The sequence below is a fragment of the Rhyacophila brunnea genome, unplaced genomic scaffold (assembly GCF_057557595.1).
Source record: "Rhyacophila brunnea isolate RB1 unplaced genomic scaffold, BYU_Rbru_1.0 scaffold_13, whole genome shotgun sequence".
In the NCBI taxonomy this organism is placed as follows: domain Eukaryota; kingdom Metazoa; phylum Arthropoda; class Insecta; order Trichoptera; family Rhyacophilidae; genus Rhyacophila; species Rhyacophila brunnea.
The window spans coordinates 6,289,051-6,315,962 of NW_028232785.1; the positions used below are offsets into that span (position 1 = coordinate 6,289,051).

At 36.1% G+C, this 26,912-nt stretch overlaps 1 long non-coding RNA gene across 1 annotated transcript; it reads left to right on the top strand.

Moving 5' to 3' along the window:
- Positions 1–207: 207 nt before the first annotated feature.
- On the top strand, positions 208–9,867 carry LOC147076275 (uncharacterized). Its single transcript, XR_015069666.1, has 3 exons — positions 208–341; positions 7,451–7,630; positions 7,877–9,867. It is a non-coding gene; the product is annotated as an uncharacterized LOC147076275 (long non-coding RNA).
- Positions 9,868–26,912: the final 17,045 nt, after the last annotated feature.

A 26,912-nucleotide genomic window follows, 5' to 3' on the forward strand; every position in this document is an offset into this window, starting at 1 on the left:
CTTAGAACTAATGCAGAATGTCAGCATTGGCTTGATGTGCCAATATTCCATTCAAACAGTCCCGATGGCGACACGAATATTAAACGAGCGAATGCCGACGATGTCAGCTGTATATCTGAGGTAGCTTGTGCGCTCTTAATATATAACCGATTTCCTTTATATGAAAATATGTTTTTTTTTTTTTACAGAAACCTTCAACAGACTTGCGTGTTATTAAATCGGAGGCGATTTTTGATGAAATTGACTTAAACAACGAGTATGTTGAAGACACAATACGGGAACTCAATTACGTGGACTCACAACCTAGCTGCTCTTATTTGGACCGTGGACCAGAACATCAGGTACGCAATCGTCGTTGATACTACCAAGTCACAGTTTCATGTAAATTATTTATATGTACATTTCGTTAAGGTTACTTTTAATATAGCAAGGTGCCACAGGCAGTAAACGCAGTTTGTTACCGAAAATTATAAACCATTTAGACCATAGTCATCCTATCTTATCTATATACAATAAATTAACTGGTATTTTCTAGACGAATTAAAAAGGCGTTAATTTTGGTTATAATTAAAAAAAAATCTAGAATGGAGGTACATTATCTAGGATGTTATTTATGTTCAATAAGTAGAATGTTGCATTCGAAAATAATGTTATCAAATTATTTGTTGAGGAAGAAATAAGTGAGATATAGTTTATTATACTGATATAACTTATTCATATTAGGGTAAGAGGTACAATGATGGGCCAGTTAAGCGAATGGCTTGCTTTGATTGGTCAGAACAAGCTTATTAATGCGGTTTTATTGAAATGCAATTTTTTTCGTGTTCACAAAGCATGTATATTGATATATATGTGTACATATTTTATAATACCAAACATGGTTATTACAAAAAATATAAATGAAAAAAAAATCGCAAAAAGTACAGTGATGGGCCACGCTCAGATAGTGATCGGCCACTTTCCAGACAGTGATGGGCCACCCGTCTTTTTCTGCATAAATTAAACAACTAAGGCATAATTTTCAATAAAATAATGAATCAACGTGTCTAATCTTATGATATAATCAACAAACATACTCCTTTATCTCACCGTTGATGTAATAAAAGAGGATAGAGTGACAGAGAGTGTATTCTAAGGTCTTAGAAAATTATCGACCTATCTGTTGAATACTTCATCACCTGAGTCACTAAATAAAACATCAATCTCAATTGAGACATGGACCTGCTGAGATTTTGGAACGCAATTTGAATGGAAGCTATCTTTATACACTGAAAATTCTTATTTAATAAGATGTTTTATTATTATTTCACAAATCGCACAACGATTTTGGCCACCATTTTTTAAACTATAATTTTTGATTGCCTCTACTTTCAATTGCCTCATTAAAATGTGTGGTTTTTGCCTTTATTCTTTTTATCTTCCTCTGCACTTTTCTTGTTTTCCATTTTTGATCTTAAATATCTCTATATTTTTGCGAAGCGATGGCGAATGAACTCTTTGTTAAACATGTTTATCGTTTATTTTTGGTATCTGAGGCCATGATAATGTTTGAATTAGAACTGTAGATATATTAACCATATGTTCATTTATTTCTTCCATGCGTTCAGTATCTATTTCCATGTTGCATTCTCTGACGGCACTGACACGTTAGATACATTTAATTGGGTTATATTTTCTATGCTCTTGCTGTTGTCAGATAATGACTTAATTTAAAAGTTTTTCCGCAATCGGTAAATATGGTATAAAAATGTTATATCTGTTTACCTCAGATAGTATTTTGAATATTTTTAAGCTTTTCTTCTGTTTAATTGCCCACTACATTCGTTAAATCTTTAAGGATGAAAACAGCATTTTGCGATATTTTGCAGCTTTAACTGGAGGGAAAACAGTTATATCTATAGGCTGAAGAATCCTAGATGCATTAGGATTATAGTGCTATAAGATGTATTTTAAATAAAATTTTAGACAAAGCTCACTAACTTGGTAGATAAGATGTGACTTATGGCCTTTCGATAAATAATATAGGAAACTCTATTCACAGAGTAACCAGATTCGGATAGAAAATATTTCCAATGTACCTATTGTGTATTGTGGCACTCCGATTTTTTTTTTTTGCAACTTCACATAGTGATCCCCCATTTTTATAAAAGTATGCAACAGCATCATCTATTGTTTTAACATCATATTTAAACATAAATTATTCAGTATTTTGATATTCTGAAAGAAATGGGAAGTTAAATGTTTCTAAATACAGTGATCGGCCAGTACAAATTCAGTGATCGGCCACGTGGCCAAAGACTGTCTAAAATTAAAATAACATAAAAATAAAAACGGCAGGTACCATAGTGCGTTATAAATATTGTATTTAGCATAAAAAAGTTAACTAAAAGTCAAAAACCATTTTTTCAGTCATGGGCCAGCCCGGCCCATCATACAACTGCTATATATATTTAGTGCAGTAAATGGCCACCCAGCTATATGTGTCATTTTAATTTAAAATTGTCGTAGACTTAACATAATTATATGTTTGAATATCCAGCATAACGATTATTAAATAAAAAGTATAATTAGTAATATAGTTTAAGAGATCTTACCTTCCAAAGTATGTTATTTCCTTAACAAAAAGTTAAGCAATTGTCAGACAAAATGCAAAACGTGTGACTTGGTATACAAAATGGTCACTTATAGGGTCAGTCCTGCTACCTATACAGGAAATAATGTGCTATAACCGAAGTATTTGATGTTGTGAGTCACATATAGGAACAAATACCCATAACTTAGGTTTTTGAATACCTATTTTTTGTGTTTTACTGCTTAGTGGCCCATCACTGGAGGGTGGCCCACGATTGTACCTCTTACCCTACTATATTATTTACTTGCACCTTAGTACAAAATTACATCTTACACTACAATTCACTTCTTACATATTACGCATGAAAATAATAATATTTTTTTTCTTTTTTCATTCGTCCATGTCCGATCCTAATAGGATCATATGGCCCTCCACTGAGTGGAGGTTTGTATTAACAGATTTTATTTTTACGAGAAATGGATGTCAGCCACTTGCTCAACCTATTAGGTCCATACTCTGACTCATATTCAAATTGAAAAACAATATGTGTACTTGCCAGACCCAGGATTCGAATCAGGGACCCTCGACACTATAAACCGGTGCTTAAGCCACGCGGCCATCGTGGGCGTCAATAATAATAACTAATATTTTGTAATATAAATAATATATAATTAGTTGTAATATATAAATAATACAACTCCGGTAAATAACAGAATAATAAAACAACACCTATATTAATGGTTTACTGCCGTGGAACAGACTCGCAAATATCTACATGCCGATGAGATTGTATTAAATGATCAGTAAATATTAGAGTTGGCTTAGTAAAAAATACCTTACCGGCGGAATAGGTACGTTAATGATTTCTACTTACCAACTCACATATGTACCTAACTAATCAGTCAACACATCTTTCATTTATTAAACTATGCATAATTAGAACATGTTTTGATGCATGCTCTAACATTGAAAAGTAGTATTGGAATGTCCATTAAGGAAAAAAATACCTATCTTTTAGGAAGGGATAGGGTTTATAATATACTAATTTAATTTTGAATATAAGTACTAAACACCCACGGTGGTCGCGCGGCTTAAGTGTTGGATTATAACGCCGAGGGTCCCAGGTTCGAATCCTGGGTCTGGCAAGTACACATTGTTTTTTAATTTGTGTCTGTCACGGTATGGACCTAATAGGTTGAGCAAGTGGCTGACATCCATTTCTAAAAAAAAAACTAATAACATTCTGTCATAACTGTCTTGAAAATGTTGGTTAACTACTTTTCATACAACTATTCATTATTAAACGATCAATAATGTACAGTCCTACGATAGCCGCGCGGCTTAAGCGTCGGCTAATTATGTCGTGGGGTCCAGCTCCGATCCTGGGTCTGGCAGGTACACATATTGTTTTTCAATTTCTATATATGAATCACAGTCTGAACCTTATAGGTTGAGCAAATGGCTGACATCCATTCTTCGTAAAAACAAAATATGTAAATACAAACTTCCACTTCGTGGAGGCACATGTTATGATCTTATGAGGATCGGACATGGTCTGATTAATTTATAGGAGTACGTTGTCTTTTGTCTATTGACAGTGATATAAAATAATAATTAAGACCTATTCCAATTTTACGTGTTATTGAAACCAAGAGCAAAAGTTTCCACTGGGTGTGTTTCACTAACAACACTCTGCGGATTGCATTTCACATAATGTTTATTTGATGCGCTTGCATACGATGCTTACATTGCTTCAGCCGTATGCTACTCGCTTCGCATTTTGCAAAGTTCACATTCAAGGCGGTGACTATCGGTTTTCTTCGTTGATTCCACCGTGGCCCCTACATTTTCTCGGGTGCATTCCCTACGCCTAGACAATCCTCGTTATGTCCTTCTAGTTTTAACTATATATAACATCTTGGCAGGCAGCTATAACTACTGACAGGATTTTCATTTACGGGTCACATACAGCGCTCTAGTTTGTTCAATTTTCCATTTTGAGTGCTTATACTGTGATGTCTCCTGTGGAAGGCAGGTTATGCATCACATAGGGCGGCACAAATGCACCTTTTAGATTTTTTTTCGATGTCCGATTCTAATAAGATCATATGGGCCACCACAGAGTAGAGGTTTGTATTAACAGATTTTGTTTTTGTTTTACGAAAAATGGATGTCAGCCACTTGCTCAACCTATTAGGTCCATACCCTGACTAACACACAAATTGAAAAACAATATGTGTACTTGCCAGACCCAGGATTCGAACCTGGGACCCACGGCGTGATAGTCCAACGCTTAAGCCGCGCGGCCACTGTGTTTTTTTAGAATAGATTCTTGCAAACTCTGACGAATACTATTCACTTTTAATTTTTTAAATATTCTTAATTAAATATTATTGGTATTCTCTGAAATGGACCCCCTCCATTCGACTTTTATATGTATGTGCCGATACGTGTATAGCTGAAATTTTGATTTGACTTAAATTGATTTGAATAATACATGAAAGCATTGACTACCAGGTATAGAAGTAACACCATTATCCCATTTGAAATTCAGTCACCGTTTATTTCGTTTCGGTAATAAAATAAGAATAATTAAATAAAGCTATTGGAAAAAATCAAACTTGGTAGGATTTAGACATGGGAAATGAGTCACTTAATAGGGACTCTGACAGATTAGGTCAATTGTGTCTTTTGCTTTCGTAATAATATGTATAGTACTAGCGCGTACGGACTACAGAATTTTGGAATGCTACATTACAAGAAATGTAGGTCGTTTCTTCCTATACTGCGCTCTCATTCTCGCAGATCTAGTTCGCGGCGAACGACAAAATAATGTTGTTCACCTGGCAACGTGTTCTCACACCCTCGTTTCTTCCTATACTGCGCTCTCACTCTCGCAGGTCCAGTTCGCAGCGAATGACAAAATAATGTACTTCGCCTGGCAGCGTGTCCCTCCCACCCTCGTTTCTTCCTATACTATGCTCTCATTCTTGCAGATCTAGTTCGCGGCGAACGACAAAATAATGTAGTTCGCCTGGCAACGTGTTCTCACACCCTCGTTTCTTCCTATACTGCGCTCTCACTCTCGCAGATCTAATTCGCAGTGAATGACAAAATAATGTAGTTCGCCTGGCAGCGTGTCCCTCACACCCTCGTTTCTTCCTATACTGTGCTCTCATTCTCGCAGATCTAGTTCGCGGCGAACGACAAAATAATGTAGTTCGCCTGGCAGCGTGTCCCTCACACCCTCGTTTCTTCCTATACTGTGCTCTCATTCTCGCAGATCTAGTACGCAGCGAATGACAAAATAATGTAGTTCACCTGGCAGCGTGTCCCTCACACCCTCGTTTCTTCAAACTAGTCGAACTGCATAAATGCCAGATGACACGAGACCGATTCGTTCGCTGGCTATTGATTTGTTTAAAAAAATTCGTAGGTTCGCAAACGACGCATGTCTAATAGGATTCCGGCCAATGTGCTGAAATTAACTTTAGTCATGCAAGTGAAACGATAATCAAATTTAGATGTCAATAAGTTGATAGTTACGGTAGTTGTGCGCCACGTATTGCCATCCTGTTAAAATCATATCTCACTCGTATCATTGTCGTTTATATTTTTAATACCAAAAACACTAATACACAAATAGACCGTAACGATAGCTCCAGTCTTTTTTTTACAAAATGGTGGTTCTTTGTCCGCTACAAATCTTGCAATCGATTTTTAACTATTTTCCCGAATAGCTAGACATTTGAAACTTTCAGAATATATCAGAACACGATGCTAATGCATGTTTTTTAAATACTTTTAGCCATCTTTAATAAGTAGAATTGAATTCATTTTCAGTTAATTCTGTTTTGTATGTAAAGTTATTTCGGAAAAAATCCGTAATTCAATCCACTATTATTGGTTGCTGGGGACTGGGGTCCTAGCAACTAAATTATTAATATATGCGTGCGTTACTATGGAAATCAAAATGACATTTCAGTATTATTTATATCAAGTACTTACAAATTTTTTTGATCGTTTAAGCTAGTCAAGTCAAGTTTATATGATTCAACAGAAAATTTATAAACGTGTATAAAAAGTTCTTTTTATCTTTTAATTATTAAAAAAATGAAATCCAATGATTTCACTTATATCGGTACTTAGTATTGTACGATAATTCGATCGGAGTCTGTTTTATGCATTTGACTTTGCATGTTATATGTAGTTGCATTTTTTTACCTGCTAAATCATACGGGAAACTTATGTATTTGATGTGTAAATACCTAATAGCTAAGTAAGTAAAATTATCAATTCTTATCGTCGTTTTTACTCTTACTTCTTTACTTGACCGTGGGACCTAGTGGTATACCTATATGAATATTGTAGTTTTTATGAAGTGAAAACGAATCAGAACTTGAGTAGTTTTACTCTACATTGTCTGAAGATGCTGAAAAAAATATCTTACGTGGAATAGTGTAAAGCATTATTAAGGGGGGGGGGGGCATGCTCAGCGTACGTCAAAATGGGGCTTTTATGCTATTTTCAAAGCATGATCCTGGACATTCCTTAAACGTTGTAGATAATTTATTAACATAATTTTGAAGCCTTATTAACCTTTATATTCATTTTAAACATTTGATGACTGCATAAAGTATTTTTATTACATAAAATAGCATTCTTTTAAACCTCTCGCTCTAATGTTTTAGAAAATAGTCATATTTCAGTACGTCCATGTGAGGCGGTGTTAAGATTTTTAATATTTATTAATTTTTAAAAGCATTTATAAAACCATTAGTAAAATTTATGTCGACATTATTATAGTGAAATATTTACAATGACGGCCCACATCGTTACTGATTTATAAAATTAAGTTTGATAATTTTGGTTTTCTAGGCTTCTACGAAGCGATGTTTTACAGAGCATCACGATACAGATATGAGTCAACAATCCTTGCCTAAAGGAATACTAGATCAAATGATGCAGTGTTCAGAAGTGACGATAGATGAGCTGAATATTAAAGAAGAAGTCTTCAAACCAAATAGTCCGAAGGAACTTCGACTTATTCTGAGAAGGGTAATAAATTTCTAACATAATTTGATTTGCAGCTTTGTAACGCAGTTTTGGGATACGGGAGTGCTCTAAAAAGTTACTAAATAATTCTCACATTTGATTGCTTATGTATTTTATGGTCATTCTCACTATCATATATTTACCTACGTATGTCTAAAGATGCAAAAAGCGCCGACAAAAAACTCAAAATGGAATAGTAAAAAACATAATTTGAAATTATAATATTATGAACGCTTATGACTTTTCTAGGTGTCTACTGAGGGATTTTACAAACGGCATTGCGGTATAGATAAGAGTCAACAATACTCACCTTACGCAATCCAAGATATGACTTTACAGTATTCAGAAGTGACGATTGACGAACAAAACCTAAAAAAAGAAATAAAAAACTTAAATATTCCGAAGGAACTACGACTTATTCTGAGAAAAGTAAAACATTTCTCAAGTAATTTTGTATGCAGTGTTTGTAACGCAGTTTTTGGATGTGGGAGTGCTCTAATAAGTCACAAAATGATTCACACGGACTCACTGTTTAGTTCTCTTAAAATACATAAAATGTTAAATACTGGTGAAAAACCTTATAAATGCAATGTGTGTTCCTATAGATGCTCGCAACCTAGTCATCTTAAAAGACATAAAATTATACATCCTGATGAAAAACCTTATGAATGCAATGTGTGTTCCTATAGATGCAGGGAACCTAGTAATCTAAAAAAACATAAAATGACACATACTGGTGAAAAACCTTTTCAGTGCAATGAGTGTCCATATAGATCTTCAAAATCCAACTATCTAAAAAGACATAAAATGATACATTCTGGCGAAAAACCCCATGAATGCAATGTGTGTTCCTATAGATGCAGGGGACTTAGAAATCTTGAAAGCCATAAAATGACGCATACTGGTGAAAAACCTTATAAATGCAATGTGTGTTCATACAGGTGCACTCATATAAGTCATCTTAAAGTACATAAAATGACACATTCCGGTGAAAAACCTTATAAATGCAATGTGTGCTTATATATATGCTCGAATATTAGTAGTCTTAAAAGACATAAAATGACACATACTGGTGAAAAACCCCATGAATGCAATGTGTGTTCCTATAGATGCTCGGTACTTAGTAGGCTTAAAAGACATAAAATGACACATACTGGTGAAAAGCCTTTTAATTGCAACGAATGTTCATATAGAAGCTCGCGACTTTCCCATCTTAAAAAACATAAAAAGACACATACTGGTGAAAATCCTTTTGAATGCAATGAATGTTCATGTAGATTCTCGCGACTTTGCCATCTTCAAATACATAAAAAGACACATGCAGGTGAAAAACCGTATTGTTTGCGACTTCAAAGTCGTATGAAAAATAAAATGTAGGATTATGGTCAAAAACTTTATAAATGCATTGTATTACTATAGAGATCATCGCTTTTGCGAATAGCATTAAATTATTGCCTATATTTTAATAAAATACTAATTGTTTTGCATACTTTTAAGATCACTTTAGGTTGTTGTTTGATACCACTTTAATCGGAGATGGGAGAAAAATATCTTAGAGAGTTATGAGTTTTAAAATTGACTTCTTTTGGTAACTACATAACGTTTATATTACCTTTTCAACACTACTTGAAGGGTGCGCAGACGGTAAGACCATTTTCCGCCAAAAAAATTAATGATGCCATCTAGTGGAAAACTTTGTAAGCTATTAGAGACCGTCCACATTGCCAACAAGTTGCTGGCAACCACAGAAAAGAAACTGGCAGCCTTATTAAATTTCGATTAAAATAACTTTTGGTCAAACAAATTTTGATAATTATCGTGAAATTTAATGAGGTTGCCAGTGTGGACACGGCATTTAATGGCATTATTAGAAATAAATAGTAAAAATCATTGTCCAAACTCTGACCTCGGAAAGAAAACATTGATATTCAAAAGATTGATCATTATCACAAACATTTGACTAGGTAAATATTATTGTAAGTATATAATATGTGATTATTTTTTTTCAAAACTATATTTAACGAGTGAATTTTATCGTGAATGTAATTAATATTAATTTAACATGTGAGATAACTTTTAATTCAAGTTTAGCAGATAATATACATATAACCAATTTAAGTTTTTTCACTTAAACTGAATTAATGTGACGATGATAATTCTTTTCGCTTACCCTTCACCATGTGCCAACATAAAATTGATTTAATTTTATACTCGTATCGTATATTTCATGATTTTTTTAAGACGACTACCCAGTGACATACGTACCACTGGGATTAATAATTATTGTTAATAGATACAGGTAGGTACCTAGTTTTAAGTATTTCAATAAATATATGTTTTCACGATGAATGTTGAATTTCAATTTTCCCTTCTTTTCCTTTAAGTCTATCAGAATCAGTTATCAAGTTATTCAATGATTTTATAATATGAGAGAACATAATATTACTAATTAGTACACTTTTTGGCAAAGATCTGTGTGCAAGGAATCCACCGTGCTCTATAGAGATCTTATACAATATACTATTTCACAATAATTGTGAAGATGACATTCTTTATTGAACATTCATAATTTAAACTTTTTACACATCTGTTGGATTAATGGACAGGACTTGGAGCTGTATTCCGGCCAAGCTGCGAAGGACAATGACCGATATAAGTGAATTTTGGATAGTTAATTACGGCGTAATTAGATAGTTGACTAAATTGTTAAAGCACATCAGCCGAAATCTGGTGTATACAGGTTTGTATCCTGTCTGGCGTCATAATTTTTCACGCACCAATGTCTCTGAGATGTTTTCAAATACCTAATGTAAGTAGGTATGTTATGGTGAGTATTGTCATGTCATGTCATGCATTCTCTTAGCATAAGTATAAATAAAATATTGTTTTACACTGGCTGGCTTGCAATACTTTTATTAATAGAATTTAAATACAATAAAAAAACAGAATACATGTTGCAGTTTTTAAGTTCATCAGCTGAATGCAGAGCCGCAAGTCTTATGTCAGTGTTATCATATCGTAAGATACTCCAGGTTCAAACGGCGTCCTACCAAGTTATCTTCGTGGAGCGCACGTGGCACAGGTCACGGTAGATTATGGCACATCCATCGACATAGGGTGTGTGGAAAATGATGTGGTGCATGAGGATATGAACAAAAAAATGACTCTATCGTGACATTAGTATCATGCAGTTGTCTTCAATCTCTGTTTACGGTTACCTATGTGCCTAGGTGCTGGAAAAATTCTAGGGAGGGCAATTATCCACTTTAGTTGCTTCAACAGGGATGTGGTAAATATATGGAAAAATCCATTTCCACTTTTGACTACAAAAAGAAAATTGACATATTTTTATTATTTTTAGCGGTGACAACTGACAGATGATTTTGACGTTAGCTAGTATTTACATAGACAAATACAACAGGCATTCATAGACTATATTATTATATTCCCGGCCGAAATCAATACAAATTAAGTTTATTTATAGGCTGTCATTTGAAACGATAAAATGAATAATAACCTACCAATAATTTTGTTTATCGTTTGTCTTGATATTGAACGTAGTAAAATTGAGATTTTTAAAGTTTAACTAGAGTTGAATATCAGCTTGCTCGTCATAAATAATGCACAAACGAAAACATTTATGCACGCAGGAGATCTAACGATACTCTGAAAGCCATCAATTTTTCAAATAAACAATATGTTATACTATATTGTGACATTGTAGTGGTGAGAATTGTTTTTCGAGACAGCTTTAACTGTTGTGAAAAGCTTCGCAATGGATATTTTGACGACACATTTATAAAAATACATACAGGTGCTTGCCAAATGTATTGAAGCACGAATATGTCAGATTGGTACACATTATGGAAAAGAGGTAGGAAGGAGGTACGCGACTCTTTTGACAGGACCATCAATACTGATGCGGTTGTTTTTTTGGGATATTTTGACAGGGTACTTAATGAAAATTCTAAATTGCGAATTTTCGCGTAATTTTCATGGAAAAAAATAAAAAATACAGTAAAAAAACATGCAATAAAATTATTCAAAAGAATGCATTTAAAAAATGTGGGAAAAAAATATTAGTGTTAAAACTTGACGGCCACTCAAAAAAATTTTTTTTTGAAAAAGCGTGGAAAAAGTTTAAATAAATATACATAATCGTATGCACTTAACAAAAAAAAAAATTAAGGTAAATTTATTGGTTCAACTATCAAGTCACTAAATTTAAAAAAATAATATCTCACGGTATAATCTTGAAAACAATAAAAGCACGTGCACAAACGTAAGCCAATAATAGACAACTTGATGACCTAATATAAAGTTAAAAAGTTTGTAGGGTGTTCTAGTTAACGTTCATCAAATATTTCATATCAAATATCTCACGCAATATATGAGAAAAAATATTAAAAAGTATGCAGAATTGTCCACTAGTTATGCGACAAGAGAATTCATTAAAAAAAAATTTAACCCACGCAGTCAGGTTTTGCGTACAAACTTAAAAATCAAATAGCGCGCTCAATATCGGTGAAAAGGCAAAAAAGAATCGGGCACTAAGCCGTCTCGCACATCACAAATCGCCTTGTGTGCCTGACGGCCATAAACCAAAACTTATGAGACGGCGACGAATGTTGCATGCTACAACCTCGCACATCTGCCTAGCGGCAAACGTCAAACGCGAAAAGGAGAAGTCTCTCGTCTGTCATTTTTATTATGTTGATTGTATGAACAAACGTCAAACGCGGCGACCAGCGATGAGCGAGCAATGACAGTGTAGACAGAGAAAGAGACACAGAAATGACCGATGGTCGCAGGCTGTGCGCTTGTGCGGAGCCGACATTTTTCGAGATCGACATGCAGGCTTTGGCCAATGCAACTCGAGGCATGTAGCTGGGTCGCAGAGTCGAAGTTGCATCGGCCAATCTGCGAAGCTCTATTTGATAACGTTTGTTTCTTGGTTTACGATGACGTCACATCGACGAATTCGTCGTAAGACGCATGCGGCGAAATCTGATGTGCGAGCCCACTAACGTTTACTACCGACGCACAAGAGTTTACAATTTAAATTTAAAAAAAAATCTAAGTTTAGTGACACAAGTATCCACTATTTAGCTGGGTCACCCAAATTGAAATGCGAATAGCCCCCTTAATTTGCGTGCACAAACGAAAAAAACACGTGCACTAAGGCCCTCCTCCCACGGCGCAACTTATGTCCGTCGGAACTGAAACTAAAATTCCAGCCAGTATCTAGCTAATGTATTTCAATGGCAGCTCGCTGACGGCGAGACTGGAATCTCTCAGCTTCAAAACGGTCGCGAAGAGATGCGACATGCTAGTCGCGCGGTCTCTGAAGTTTCCAGTCACCGTAAAACAGTGGTACCAACATCATTAGATTTCGGTGAAAAATCATATTTTCTTACCAAAATTGGTTAAATATTAATTGGAAAATCAAAATAACCTTATGTAAACGCTGCAGCGCCCGTGTTGTCAGTTTTTGTACAACACGGTTGATAGTTGAGTTTGACAGTTTGAGGTTATGTGATTATTATTTCAACTGGGTTTCAGTAGCGCCGTGTGCGAAGCATCACATTGGTCAGTTTATGAGTTCTTTCACAAACCAGTTCCATCAGATTTCAGTTGCGCCGTGGGAGGATGGCCTAACGATGCACTTATAAAAGTTGAAATTTCCACATTGGGTGACCCATCGTTTAGCTGGAACACTCAATTTGAAATTGGAATTTTTCGGTTATTATAGGATATATTACAAACGAAAAAAAAACGTGCACAAACAAATGCACCCAAAAAAAGTTGGAGTTTTAACATAGGGTGATCCAGGTAAATTAATGGACTTTATTACAACAACATACAATTTTTATTTCCTCTATTACCCACTAGAATGGGATACTTGACCAAATTATTTTTGTATGTTTCATGAATACACCATCTACCATAGACGAAAATAATATGACATCAGCTGTCGATCATTATCAGGAAGTCGTCATACGTCAGCTCTGACTAGGTACGTTATTTCAATTAGATTTCTTTAGCTGCTAAACTTGGTTTTACGGTAAGCTATTACTCTTATTACTTTGTATAATCATTATCCTAACTACAAAAGTATTAGAGGATGTAAACTTATGTGTATTTATAGTAAAATTCATTCTAAAACTAACATCACCCTCTCACGCAGAAACTAAAATCCGCAAACTGGTTGCTGTTGCAACTTCTAAACTGGCCAGTGACTGATGCTTCAGACACGGGGTTACTGAAACCTAATAATCTCATAACCTCAAACCCATTGTCTTTCCTAGGTACTTCATTATAAGCTTTTTTCCGTAATTTCTTTGCGGGAATATTCTGGCAGCCTGTAATTATACAGGTAGAAATATTCCTCAACATATAGGTACCACATATTTAAAAATAAAAATCGGTCCGCCCATCTTTAACTTTTGACGTCTTGGCTTGTTATTTCTTGTTCAGTGTTACCAATTTTGGGATGAAAATATGATTTTTTATCGAACCTACTGATATTGGTACCACTGTTTAATGGGTGACTGGCAACTGAGAGACTGGGTGACTAGCATGTCGCGTCTTTTCAGTTTAGTAGCGAACGTTTTGAAACTGAGAGATTCCAGTCTTGCCTTCAGCGACCCGCCATTGAAATACATTAGCTAGATACCGGAGTTTTAGTCACGTCTTTCTTGAGTATTTATGTGAGCGGATGGCCTAAAGGTTCAATCAAGCCATCCTCAAACTCTGTCTACCTCAAAGAGATTGGACGGTGCTCACAGAGGAAGCACATAAATGTCAGACCGAAGCTAGTTTCGTGGGTAAAGTGGCAACAAAAGAAATGGGCCGTGCTCGGACATAAAAACGCCCCATTGAGTTTTTTTAATCAATACTTCAGCTTGCAACCAATTTATGATAAGCTTATTTTTATTAATATGTAAAGTTCCCGCAATAAAAACTTTATTCGGATTGAGGGTAAGAAAGAATAATATAAGTATTTTATTTTTATTAGCAATACAAAAAAACACTTAATATACTTAAAAATTAAACACAAATCGGTTATAATAATTACGTCCATGTTTACAAATGGGTAAATCTTGGAATATAAAATATGATCTTTTGTTTCCATATTGTTCATAATCTAATATATAAAAATCAATATTTGTTGGTTTGTTCGTATTTTATGCGCTACCATACCGTTCATCCGATTGCGATAAAACTTTGTCAACGTATTGCTTGCACTTTCGCGAAGATTATAGGCTATATCTTATATATAAAAATGAATGTCTCTCTGTTTGTCTGTCCCGTATGTGTTCCTATACCATTCATCCGATTGCGATAAAACTTTGGTTAGTTGTTGTGTGCAAACCTGCAAAGGTTTTTGAATTAGAAAAATCATCATCTTCCTCTTCTTCTTCGTTATATCTTCTTTTATTCGTATGGTTCCTATACCATTCATCCGATTGCAATGAAACTTTCGTCAGTTGTTATGCCCACACCCTCGAATGTTTCTGAATTAGTACAACCATTTTCATCTTCTTCATCTTCTTCTTCTTCTTCTTCTATTCTATATTCTTCTATTCGTATGCGTTCCTATACCATTCATCCGATTGCAATGAAACTTTCGTCAGTTGTTATGCCCACACCCTCGAATGTTTCTGAATTAGTACAACCATTTTCATCTTCTTCTTCTATTCTATATTCTTCTATTCGTATGCGTTCCTATACCATTCATCCGATTGCAATGAAACTTTTGTCAGTTGTTGTGCTCACGCCCGCAAAGGTTTCTGAATTGGTATAACCACTTTCTTCTTCTTTTTCTTCTATTCTATCTTCTTATATTCGTATGCGTCCTTATACCATTCATCCGATTGCAATGAAATTTTGATCAAATGTTGTGCGCAGCATGCCCGCGAAGGTTTCTGAATTAGTACAACCATCGTCTTCTTTTACTATTCGTATGCGTTCCTATACCATTCATCCGATTGCAATGAAACTTTGTTGTTGTCGTGCGCACGCCCGCGAAGATTTCTGAATTAGAAAATCATCTTCTACTTCTATTCTTATGCGTTCCTATACCATTCATCCGATTGCGATGAAATTTTTGTCAGTTGTTGTGCGCACACCTGCGAAGGTTTCTAAATTTTTATTTTATACAATTCAAAGTGTGTTGTTTGTTTGTTAAATGTAATTTTGACTTTTTACTACATATCAATACTATTAATAACGTTTGCATATTTTGGATTCGATTTTAATTCAGTGTTCTATTGTTTGACCTTTACTCCTATTAGAATTACTTTCATATTGCCATATTGTATTACACAGATATTTTAAAATTAAAAAAATAATTACTTATTATTATTTTTTAAATATCTAAGATAAATGTATCCCTGTGCGAAACCGGGTACTTCAGCTTGTAAATTATAATATTACATAGTATTATTGTTTAAATAAAACTGTTAAATACAAAACACAGATATGTTGAAAAATATACACAGTTAATTACAAACCAAAAAAGTTAATTATATTACCTATTTAAACATAGGTATTCGCACATATATTTCTTAAGTGACACAACTCAAAAATCGGCATTTTGAGAAAAAGGCCAAAAAATGTTTCTGAGCTATGTAGAAAAATATTTGCAAAATAATTAGTAAGTATTTCTAAATGTAATGGACGCTAAGAAACATTGATCAAATGTAATTTTTGAATATTTCGATTCATGAGCCTTGAAAATCCCTCTTTTTGGGACGTGACGATTTTGATGTTCAGTGAACTCACAAAGAACCAAATTGTTTTGAGTGTGACACCTTTGATTTTTATTTGATCAGCTAAAATGACAGAATTCAAAATAAAACACTTTTTTTTCAAACTTCTACTTACAAAAATCTCTAAACAATAAATGTTGCATCTAAATAATGATCCACGTTTCTCCAATATAAATGACCAAACTCAATATGATACAGTGTTGAACCTTAATCGGCACATATATTCACCATGGGTTTGAAATCACTACGCTTTTGTTGAGTCCTAGAGAATCATTTCTCAAACTCGTGCATAGTGATAACTAAAAAACACTGATTTTGAGTTGTGTCACTTTTGAAATACATGTGCTTTGTATGTATTTTGAAAATATTTCATGAAATATAGCATATGGGTTTGTTTTTGACATAATATTGTTTATAGATAAAATTTCATACTGCTTATATAAAACTATTAGTAATACCGGTTCATTACGGTTATAAGGAATACACCCAGGATGTAACCCTCAACTTCTCAAGAAAGCCAGCAATGGGCGTGTCGTTGGCCGTAGTGACAAAATCATTGAACTAGGTTATGGGGATAGATGAGTATTTTTTACTAGTATCTATTATGGCTTGGTTTAATTGAATTTTAAAAACTAACCAACACCATCTGTAAATTGAAGTCTTATTTCAATGACTAAGTTAAGTGTGCACTATTTATGGCGAATCTTAACAACCTACCTCCACCCTTCGCTATTGGTAGAAGCAAGCCACTGGAGTACTCCTGCGTAGGGCTTAGTGACAAAAAATTATTGTCAGTTCTAGTAGATGTTTATTCTTTTTGTAGCATAGGTAATTAATTTTATGTTTGATATTCTTTTCAGATAAACCGAGGATACTCATCATCATCATGCATATAAACATTTTACCATCAGAGATATTGATCGAAGTATTCACTTATCTCGAATATAATTCTATTGTTAATGTAGAACAAGTATGCAAGCGATGGAGAGACGTCGTTGTGAGTCGCAGAATTTGGGATCAGATGCCGATCGAGTACAACACCTGTTACAATGCAGACTCCATGGTGAAATTTGTATCGAAATATAGCAACCACTTCAAACTGATCGGATTCATTACATTCGTTCGGGCGAATTCCGAAGATGTGGAACACATTTTACTCAGATGCCCTCAAATTAACAATCTCGTTCTGCTGAAGTGTTTTATAAATTATGCATTATTTAAACATATTCAGTCTCTTCATGGTTTAAAAAAGTTCGTTATTACAGATTCCTTCTATGAAAAAGACGGACTTTGTAGTACGGATCAAGAGTACGATATTGAATTTGGTCACCATCAACTATTGCATACTTTGAAGTGCAATATTGGTTTGAGTGACCGCAATTTTGACGATGTCCTTTTGTGTCAAAACCTCACACGCTTAGATATTGCAAATCTATGGCGACCAGTTTCCCAAGAAAATATGATAAAATTCTTAATCCAACAGAAGTACAAATTAAAATCATTGAATATCGACGGCTTTGGGTCATACGATGATACCATAGTTAAACACATTTCTGAATGCCCAAATATTTATAAACTTTCATTGTTCTCATGCGATGGTATGACAAATACATGTCTAAAATATTTAAGTAAATTACAAAAGATGGTTCATTTGAACTTGACTTGCAACAATAAATTTACCTCAGAAAATTTGATGGAATTATTTTCAAAAACGGTTATTTTGGTGAGACTTGAATTATGTAGAATTGAAAATGTCAATGTTGAAGTATTGGACGTTGTGGCAAAAAGGTGTCTTCATATGAATTATCTTAATCTTTCCTTATGTCCACTAATAGAGGATAAATCGGACCTGATTGCAAATATGTTTCCTAAAGCACATGTAACGGATTGCGAAAAGTATTGGTGGTATTGATGTAAAATACTGGATGAACCATATGCTTCTCAAAATGACCCCCGATTTTCTCTGACTCGGCCAGTGGCGAAACTTACTGACGCCAACGACAACTTTCTCTGTTCACCCCCTATGCATTTTTTTTATTTGCTTGCAAGTTTCATGTACAGGAGCAAATTGACATAAACTATAATAAAATGTATTAATTTCTAAAAGAAGTGCTGCAATTTTAGATGACGAATAAAAATGAAGGGAGTGGGATGTGATAATACTTAAATGTGACGCAGTTCTTATTAAAATAAAACAGTAGTCTCAATTTACAATAATTACCAATATAATATGAAAGTACTTAATAATTTGTTTTACCATACGCTTTTGATATCACGTAAGTTTATTATTTATATGTTACTCAGTAAACTTTAATGTTTTTTCTTGTACTTTTAATTTAATTTTACTTTTACTTTAATCTTTTCATATTCATATATAAACAATTCAATAGTTAATCTAATGATATATAATTACCTATCATGTATATCATTACAATTTTTATAACGTTATAATTGTTATATAAAATATTAAAATCAACGTAATTAATGGGACTTCAGAATTCCTCGCGGCGCAGAGAAGCATTAAATAGACAGAAATACAGAGTTTAAATAAAATAATAAAAATATATTAATTTCCATTACATTTACTAAACTAGACATTTAAAAATGCTTTATTGATAAAAAACACCGTGAAAATGTAACATTGTTTGATTTTTTATCTTAATATAAATCTCCATCTCTCACATTAGGTACAATATTAAGACAATTATATCAATGTGACTAATTATTGTATTCGTACTCCTCAATACGATTATTAATCTAACAATGCATATATAGATTATACACAATGTAACAGAAAAGGCAATATATTATATAAAAATGTAATAAATATTACTAACATAATTAATATTTAAAGAAATGAAAAGTAATATTCCCTGTTCGTTTCTGATTATTTTTTAATGCCATAAACAGTGTTTTTCAAAATCCCTTGGAATCACTATTCCATGCACAGAAATTAAGTTTTACAGCCCTTGTGAATACGGCTGATATTCGGCAATCCATTATAACGGTCTTAACGCATTATACCTACAAGGAAATATTATAAGGTGATATTCGTAGTATCTTCTTTTGTGGTACAGTTTTAAAATGGCATTTGTATGGAAACTACTCATCTAAGTAATATATCAATGATTGATGGTAAAGGTATATTTGTGAAATCGTGCATTGCCTGACTAATGTCTCAAAAATTTGTTTGTGTCACTACATCGACCGCGATTTAGGAAACAATAAGTTGATTGTTTAAAAGAGCCTCCCTTGGCTGAAGTGATGACTAAAGTTAAAAATCGTGAAAGGATGTAGGCCGAAAATAGTTATTCAGCGTCCTCCTATAATGTAGTAAGAACCTACTCCGCGCCTGTGTTTCGCGTAAAAAGTTTCCGCATCTAAGATTAAGTTAACAAACAATAAGTAAATTTAAACTAAGTAAATTTAATATAAGTTAGTGTATAAGTCTTGCTTGTAAATAATCATAAAGTGAAAAAATATAAAACTAAATACCAGTCAATATACGTGTTTCTTTTAATAATTGCCTGATCGATGCACACATCCTGCAAAGAGGAATATACATTTTAATCTTGATATTACGCCCTATAATTTGACTAAGCTAGTCAACAACATTATTTCCTTTCAATTTTAATAGATTCCATCATTAGCACTGTTTAATTTTTTCCCCTTTCCTTTTATTTTTAATCTGAAACAAAATTCTAAATATTAATATCGAACTGATGTAAATAGTTGCTTTCAATATGTAGTAAAATACCTAATAGGAAATATTTATTATACCCAATTAATAAATATCAATATACTAAGACTTGACTACTAATCTTTTTGACAACCCTAGTGTAGGCAATGACCCACAAGAAATTATCATCAAAACAATATAAAAATGTGAATGATAATATTATTATGTATTTAAGTGTTTCGTATAAAATAATAAACAACACGACATAGCCGTGAGATATTATTTTTTATCAATTATTATATTATTATTATAAGAAGTCGAAAGGTTATCGGGGTTACTAACATAAAGTTAGTAACGTAAGATATGATTTGGAAACCATCGTGAAATAAACAAACATGTTGTGCAATAGTAACTGAACCACGATGATCACCAGGTTTTGTGTCCGTAATCATTTTGTGGACATTACAAATTCCACAGTTCCAGAGTCCTCTATTGGCCATTTTCTTGTTCCTGAAATTTGGCCGGTTGACTCGATAGTCAATGAATGGCGTTGGAATAAGTCAGCTTCAACCCCATACTACAAGCAAAAGCTCGTGACGGTCACCTAAATACATTGACGTTTATTATCAGAACGTTCGTGGTCTCAGGACGAAGACAATCGAAGTCTACCGTCTGGACACCTTCTTAATAAATAAACAGTCTTTATTTTAAAGTCATCCTTTTTACGATTACTTAATAAACTCACATGATAGAACATTTCAAACATTTAACAACTTCAAGTCAAATTACTCAAAACTCGTATTCTCCAGTTAGTGTGTTCTGCCAGAACAGAGACGATATCAACACCTGAAGCACTTTGGTTGAACATAGTTATCGCCCTCCCAATTGGCATTACCAGTGGCAGGTTGGTTCTGCACCTTAGCAGAATAAACAACTGATGCTCTCTGTTTCTAAGATAGTTATCAGGGACATACAGGTCAACACTGCCCAGTTCGTATGTCAGTATGCAGTTAGCCGTAATATCACATTTCACCTTGAAATTTTGTATCGGAAATATAATATGTCGTTTATTAAAGACCGTCCAACCTCTTTGGGTCGTATAGCACTGAGATAAAATCTAAATCTAACACAGTAAAGTTCTTGTCGGTTTACGTTTACAGGAAGCCAGCAGCAACCAAATTTTGAAAATTGCAGATATACCTACTGGATTATTTGTTAGGTTAGGATAAATTATAAAAACGTAATAAAAACTATCGAAATCGATGACCGTATAGTATACGGTCATCTCTTTCTGATAACAAAGCTTACGGCAAACTGTGCTACGGTGAAATGTAATACGTATAATTTACATTTAACCCCAGATTTACCCCTGATTAGCAACCAGCAAACATATTGATAAAGTCGATAGCTTCAAATACCTGGGGGTCCACACCACTGAAGATGGCAATTCGAAAAGATAGCTCGCCAGCCGAATGTGAATGGGTTGAGCAACATTCAAGCCAATGAGGAGTGTCAAGGGCTCTTAAAACCAAATGCCGCCAGCTGTTCGACGCTTGCATTCTGACGGTGTTGCTTCACGGAAGCGTGCTATTGCACCTTACGAAAGCTCAGATCAATTACTGTATACCTACCGAGCTTCGATAACAGATAGGTATTTGCGGCGAATACTGGGTATGCGGTAGTGTGACCAAATGGGGTTTTGTTCTCAAATGATTCTCACGTCCTTTGATATTTGAAGATAAATTATGTATATTATGTCATTATACTATTTATTAATGTTTTTATTGTTTGAAGGAGGATAAGCCAGGCGAAAATAATAAATATGAAGTAACAAGACTTTATACACAGGAGTCCATGAAATGTAATCAAATGTTAGGAATAAAATTCTGATAACTTCTCAGTTACAGGCATGGCCCCCACAGGGGGGGGGGGGGGCTGAAGGTCTCTAGCCTGGGGTCCCGGACTCAGGAGGGGCCCGGTGAGGCGAGTCAACCAGACAAGTGAAATAAACACACATCACAAATTTGCATTAAAAGTAAAAAAAAGTCGCCTGTGGTGCTATTTTTCTTCCAATAAGATTATTATTTAAAATAATGTGGTTGTACGGTACAACTCCATAATTCAAATGGATAATATATTAATTAAAATATAAGTACAAAAAAACATTAAATATAGGTACACATTAATTTTACCGCGTACCTACACGATTTGGAAAACGCTACTGTAGAGCGTCACACTGCCTTTATGCATAGCGATGGGTCAGGGGCCCGCCATAGATCCTAGCCTGGGGGCCCGCTTCAGGATGTGGGGGCCATGGTTACAGGTATAATTATGTTTGAATCCTGTTTTACGTTAGGTGATTTGAAAAAACTCATACTTTACTCTTTTATAATTATATGTCATACCCAAAGATGCTAAAACCCTCATTATATAGAGCCTCTATCTATGAAATTGAAGCAAAAAAGGACCATCGGTTCATTGATTAAGTTAACTACAAGTGATTTTGGATTAGAGATCCATTTGCAGATAACTTTATGAAGTATGCTACTGTTATTATTTATCTGTTTGCCAATGTGCAGGGCGTATAAAAAGACAATCCGTCACGACAGATCAAGGATCAAGTTCAAAAAATAAAAATTTCTCGAGGGAACTGCATCAATCATCCAAGCGCCGAGACCCTGACTTCCAAGAAGGCCGATCCCGATGACTACCGCTAGGAAAACGACGAAAAACGGGAGGAAGAGGAGTACGAGAACAGCAGTACCTGATGCCATGAAGAAGGGCGCAGCGTAACCTGAACCGATGGACTCCCTATTTTTGGACGCGTGATTAGGCGCCCAGGTTCAAATCCTGGGTCTGGCAAGTTCACATATTGTTTTTCAATTTGTGCATTGAGTATGGTCCTAATAGGTTGAGCAAGTGGCTGACATCCATTTCTCGTAAAAATAAAATCTGTTAATACAAACCTCCACTCTGTGGAGGCCCATATGATCCTATTAGGATCGGACATGGTCAAAAGAAAGAGATAATCACCCACAGATGTTCAATCTGGCGATCCAGCCAGCGAGGCCAGCTTCTCAAGAAAGAAAAACCCAAGCAACCCCAGTGATAGTAACTAGATATTATAAAGGGGATACAGGCCCAAGATTGCCTAGGCGCCCCACCGAATGTTCATTACCCTAAGTAAGTAAGATGTGTTATGTAGATAAGTAGCCAATACACAACACTTCGGCATTCTCATTTTATTGAATTTATGTACCTAAAACCATATATAACTGCACTCGAGTAAATAATGACAAATGAACATAAAAATAGCCGCCATATTGCGTGAACTAAACGATGTTAATAATATTTATGTGGAGTTTACCAACTTAACCATGTTTCATAAGAGAAAATATAACATTTATTAAAAGGCTCATTTTATTTATAGGTAGTGAGATCCCCGGGGTTCGAGCGGCTAGCTCAGGTGTCCATCGAACCCCGGATTCACAAAAAAAAAGTACGATATATTTGAGGGTGGAATTAAATAAAACCACGTCTGTCTCGTGTAACTTGGTATTAGCTTATATTTTACACTTTCTTTATATGTTTAGGTTTTTACAATTAGTTACGCAGGTCCGTATATGTCGGAAAGGGGACGCTTACTAACTTTTTTTTTTTTAAACTTCGCGTACCCACGCCATTAGTAAAAGGGACTAGTGATTGGCCAAATCTGATCGCATGATCTTTGATTCGGCGAATCACGAGCCTGACCTTGGCGCCGGCGCGCGAGGATTTCACGCACAATGCGCGGCAAAATTTATTATATTTGAATACTTATATTTAGTCTTAAAATTATCGTTTTCATCCATCATCATTTATTTTATACTTTTTAAATTAAATTAAATTTATCTTAATTACACCTCCGCCCAACGTCTCCGGACGTCGTCTGCCTTCGCGACGAGGGCGAGATAATAGCGTGACTACTGGGCCAGGCTCGTCCCGAGCAGCGGATATCTTTCTATGGAAAGTTTCCCACTCGTCTGCTGGTCTCTGCAGCATCACCTCATGGGTAGATACTGTGCTTGCATTCATTCCTACCGCTGTGGGCAAAGCGTCATTTAGCGGTACAACGGCCAGGCTCGTTGACGGCATGGCTTTCCCACCGGTAGTAGGATGGTTTTTAGCCGCAAGTATTCTCTTCCACTTCCTCTTCTTGGATGGCAACACTTCGAGAGTACCTCCCGTTGTGCCACGACTTCTTTCAGGCGTCGCGTCCCTAGCCTCCTCATGAACCTGCGACGAGAAAGGAGAGTGCGCACTCTCCACACCATCAAGCTCTGGTATCATAAGTTGCCCGGTTACGCTGCCTTCAGATTCACTCACTTCGAGAGGAGACCCCCTTAGTGCTTCCAAATTATCTTCTTCGTCATCTCCTATATCGTCTTCCGCTTCCGTCTCAGCGGGAGGGTAATGTTTACGGATTTGATCTACATGAAATTTATAAGGTCGGCCACGCCGAGCTACGTAATACGTCACTTTGCCAACTTTCCAGATAATTTTATGAGGTCCTGTCCATCTAGGTTCAAGTCCCGCACTTGCTCCTGGTCTTGTTTTGGGATATTCCTTCGTGTATACCGATTCCCCAACTTGGTAAGCCGGTGGTTCAGCCACACGATCCTGTCTTCGACGTTGGAAATACCTTTCTTGATTTGCAAAGACAGCCTCATTCATACCTTCACGGTTCCGCTCAACTCCATTACTCTCTCTCGACCTTAACGGGTTGGACCAATATCCAGGCCTACACATTTTCGCTCCCCAAAGTACTTCAGCAGGGGTGAATCCCGTGGCTGCATTGCGCCGGCATCGTAAATCACCCAGTACGTCTGTGAGATGGGCATCCCACGTACTTTGGTCCAAGCCTGCTAAACGAATACGCGACCCCTTTCTTAATCTCCTGGTTACGGCGTTCAGTCGGATTCTGTCTGGGATTGTAGATGGCAGTTGTCCATTGTAAACAATCCCATTCTTCCAAGGCTGCGAGCCATGCCGGGTGACTAAATTGCGTTCCGTTATCCGTTAAAAGCGCCCGTGGACTTCCATAACGCAGGATGATCTGATCGCGAACTAACTGGATGGTATTTGATACAACCGCTGATCGCAACGGAAAGGCTTCAACCCACCGTGAAAACAAGTCGGTGATTACCAGAATGAATCTATTTTTTAAACGTGTGGTAGTATAAGGTCCCATCAGGTCTTATGCCAGGATCTCCCATGGCCGCTTAGCTTCCATATGAGAAGTTTGCGCTGCCCTAAGCTGCAACGCACCACGCTTCCGGGTGGCACATATGCCACAGGCCCGTACGCAAGCTTCCACTTCGCGTCTACGCCTGCGCCACACGAACTCATCGCGGATAGCGTAGTCCGTTTCCAACGATCCTGGGTGACCATTTTCGTCGTGAAAAACTTTCATCACCTCCTTCCTTAACGAGGCCGGCACTACTATTTGTGGTGTCTGACTTCCACTCAACGGTACCAGCAACCCGTTTTTCACAATCAAGCCGGCGGGTTCTCTACTCGGTCCAGCATTCGAATTTATGCGCCGTATTAATCCTTGTATCGTAGTATCCGTTCGTTGTTTATCCATAATCTTTTGTCGTAATGTGACCGTTGTTAGTAACATAGCGGTATGCGGCTCAGGTTTTCGCGTGGGCGCTTCCATCCGCTTGTTTATCTCCTCAGCATCCTTAGCGTTGGTCGCGTGTTCTTGAGGGAACCTTGAAAGGTGATCGGCCAGGTGGTTTTCAATACCGGGGCAATGTTCCGTATCAAAACGAAACTCGCCCAAGAGCATCGCCCACCTTGCCAATTTACCCTTCTGATTTTTTGCTGTATTTAGCCACGTGAGTGCCCAGTTATCGGTAATCAGCGTGAACTTTCATAGGCTATGACATCGCGTCCACCGTCTTGTTTACGTTGAAACAGCACGGCCGCAATTCCATGTCCTGAAGCATCGGTTTGTAAGCAGAAGGTATTGCTATTTCTGCAAACCTAGGTATATACTCCCGTAACCAATTGCATAAACCTAAGAAGCTACGCACATCTTTCCTGGTCGTTGGTTGAGCAGCCGCTTCTACCTCTCGCAGATGGTGTAACTGCGGCTCGTTTCCAGTAGCCGTAATGCGGTGTCCAAGGTAGTCGACCTCTCTGAGACCAATTTGACACTTATTTGGTGCCACTCTCAGTTCATGGTATTGTAGTCTTTCAAATACCATTCGTAAATGGTTCACGTGGTCCTCCCACGACCGACTATATACAATAATGTCGTCCAAATAGACTAAGTATATATTGTTTATGAGTCCGACCAGCACCTCTTGGCGCCTTGCAAACCAAATGGTAAAATGTTGAAGTGATAGCAGCTACCATCAGCCGTAGCGAAAGCCGTCAGTGGTCGAGTATTTTTATCAAGTTTTACTTGCCAGTAACCGCTACGGAAATCTAGGCTGCTAAAAATTGTGGCAGTGCCTAGGTCCTTGAGTGTCTCTAAAATAAGAGGCAGGGTAGTAGCCTCCTCTTTAGTGAGGGCGTTAAGATTTCGGTAATCCACACACAACCGGGTGGTACCATCGCGTTTGGGTACTAAGTGTACAGGAGAGCAGTACGGAGAGTTGCTAGGCTCTATTACACCGTCCGCAAGCATCTGCTGCACGCTTTCTTGAATTTGTCTTCGCTTATTTTCGGATTGTCTAAAAGGTCCCAACCTGAAGGGTGTAGTATCCTTTAAATGAATCCGAAATTCCGTGGTTCTACTCGGTGGTCCGTGTTCGGCAAACCGGTCGCTAAAGTCCATCAT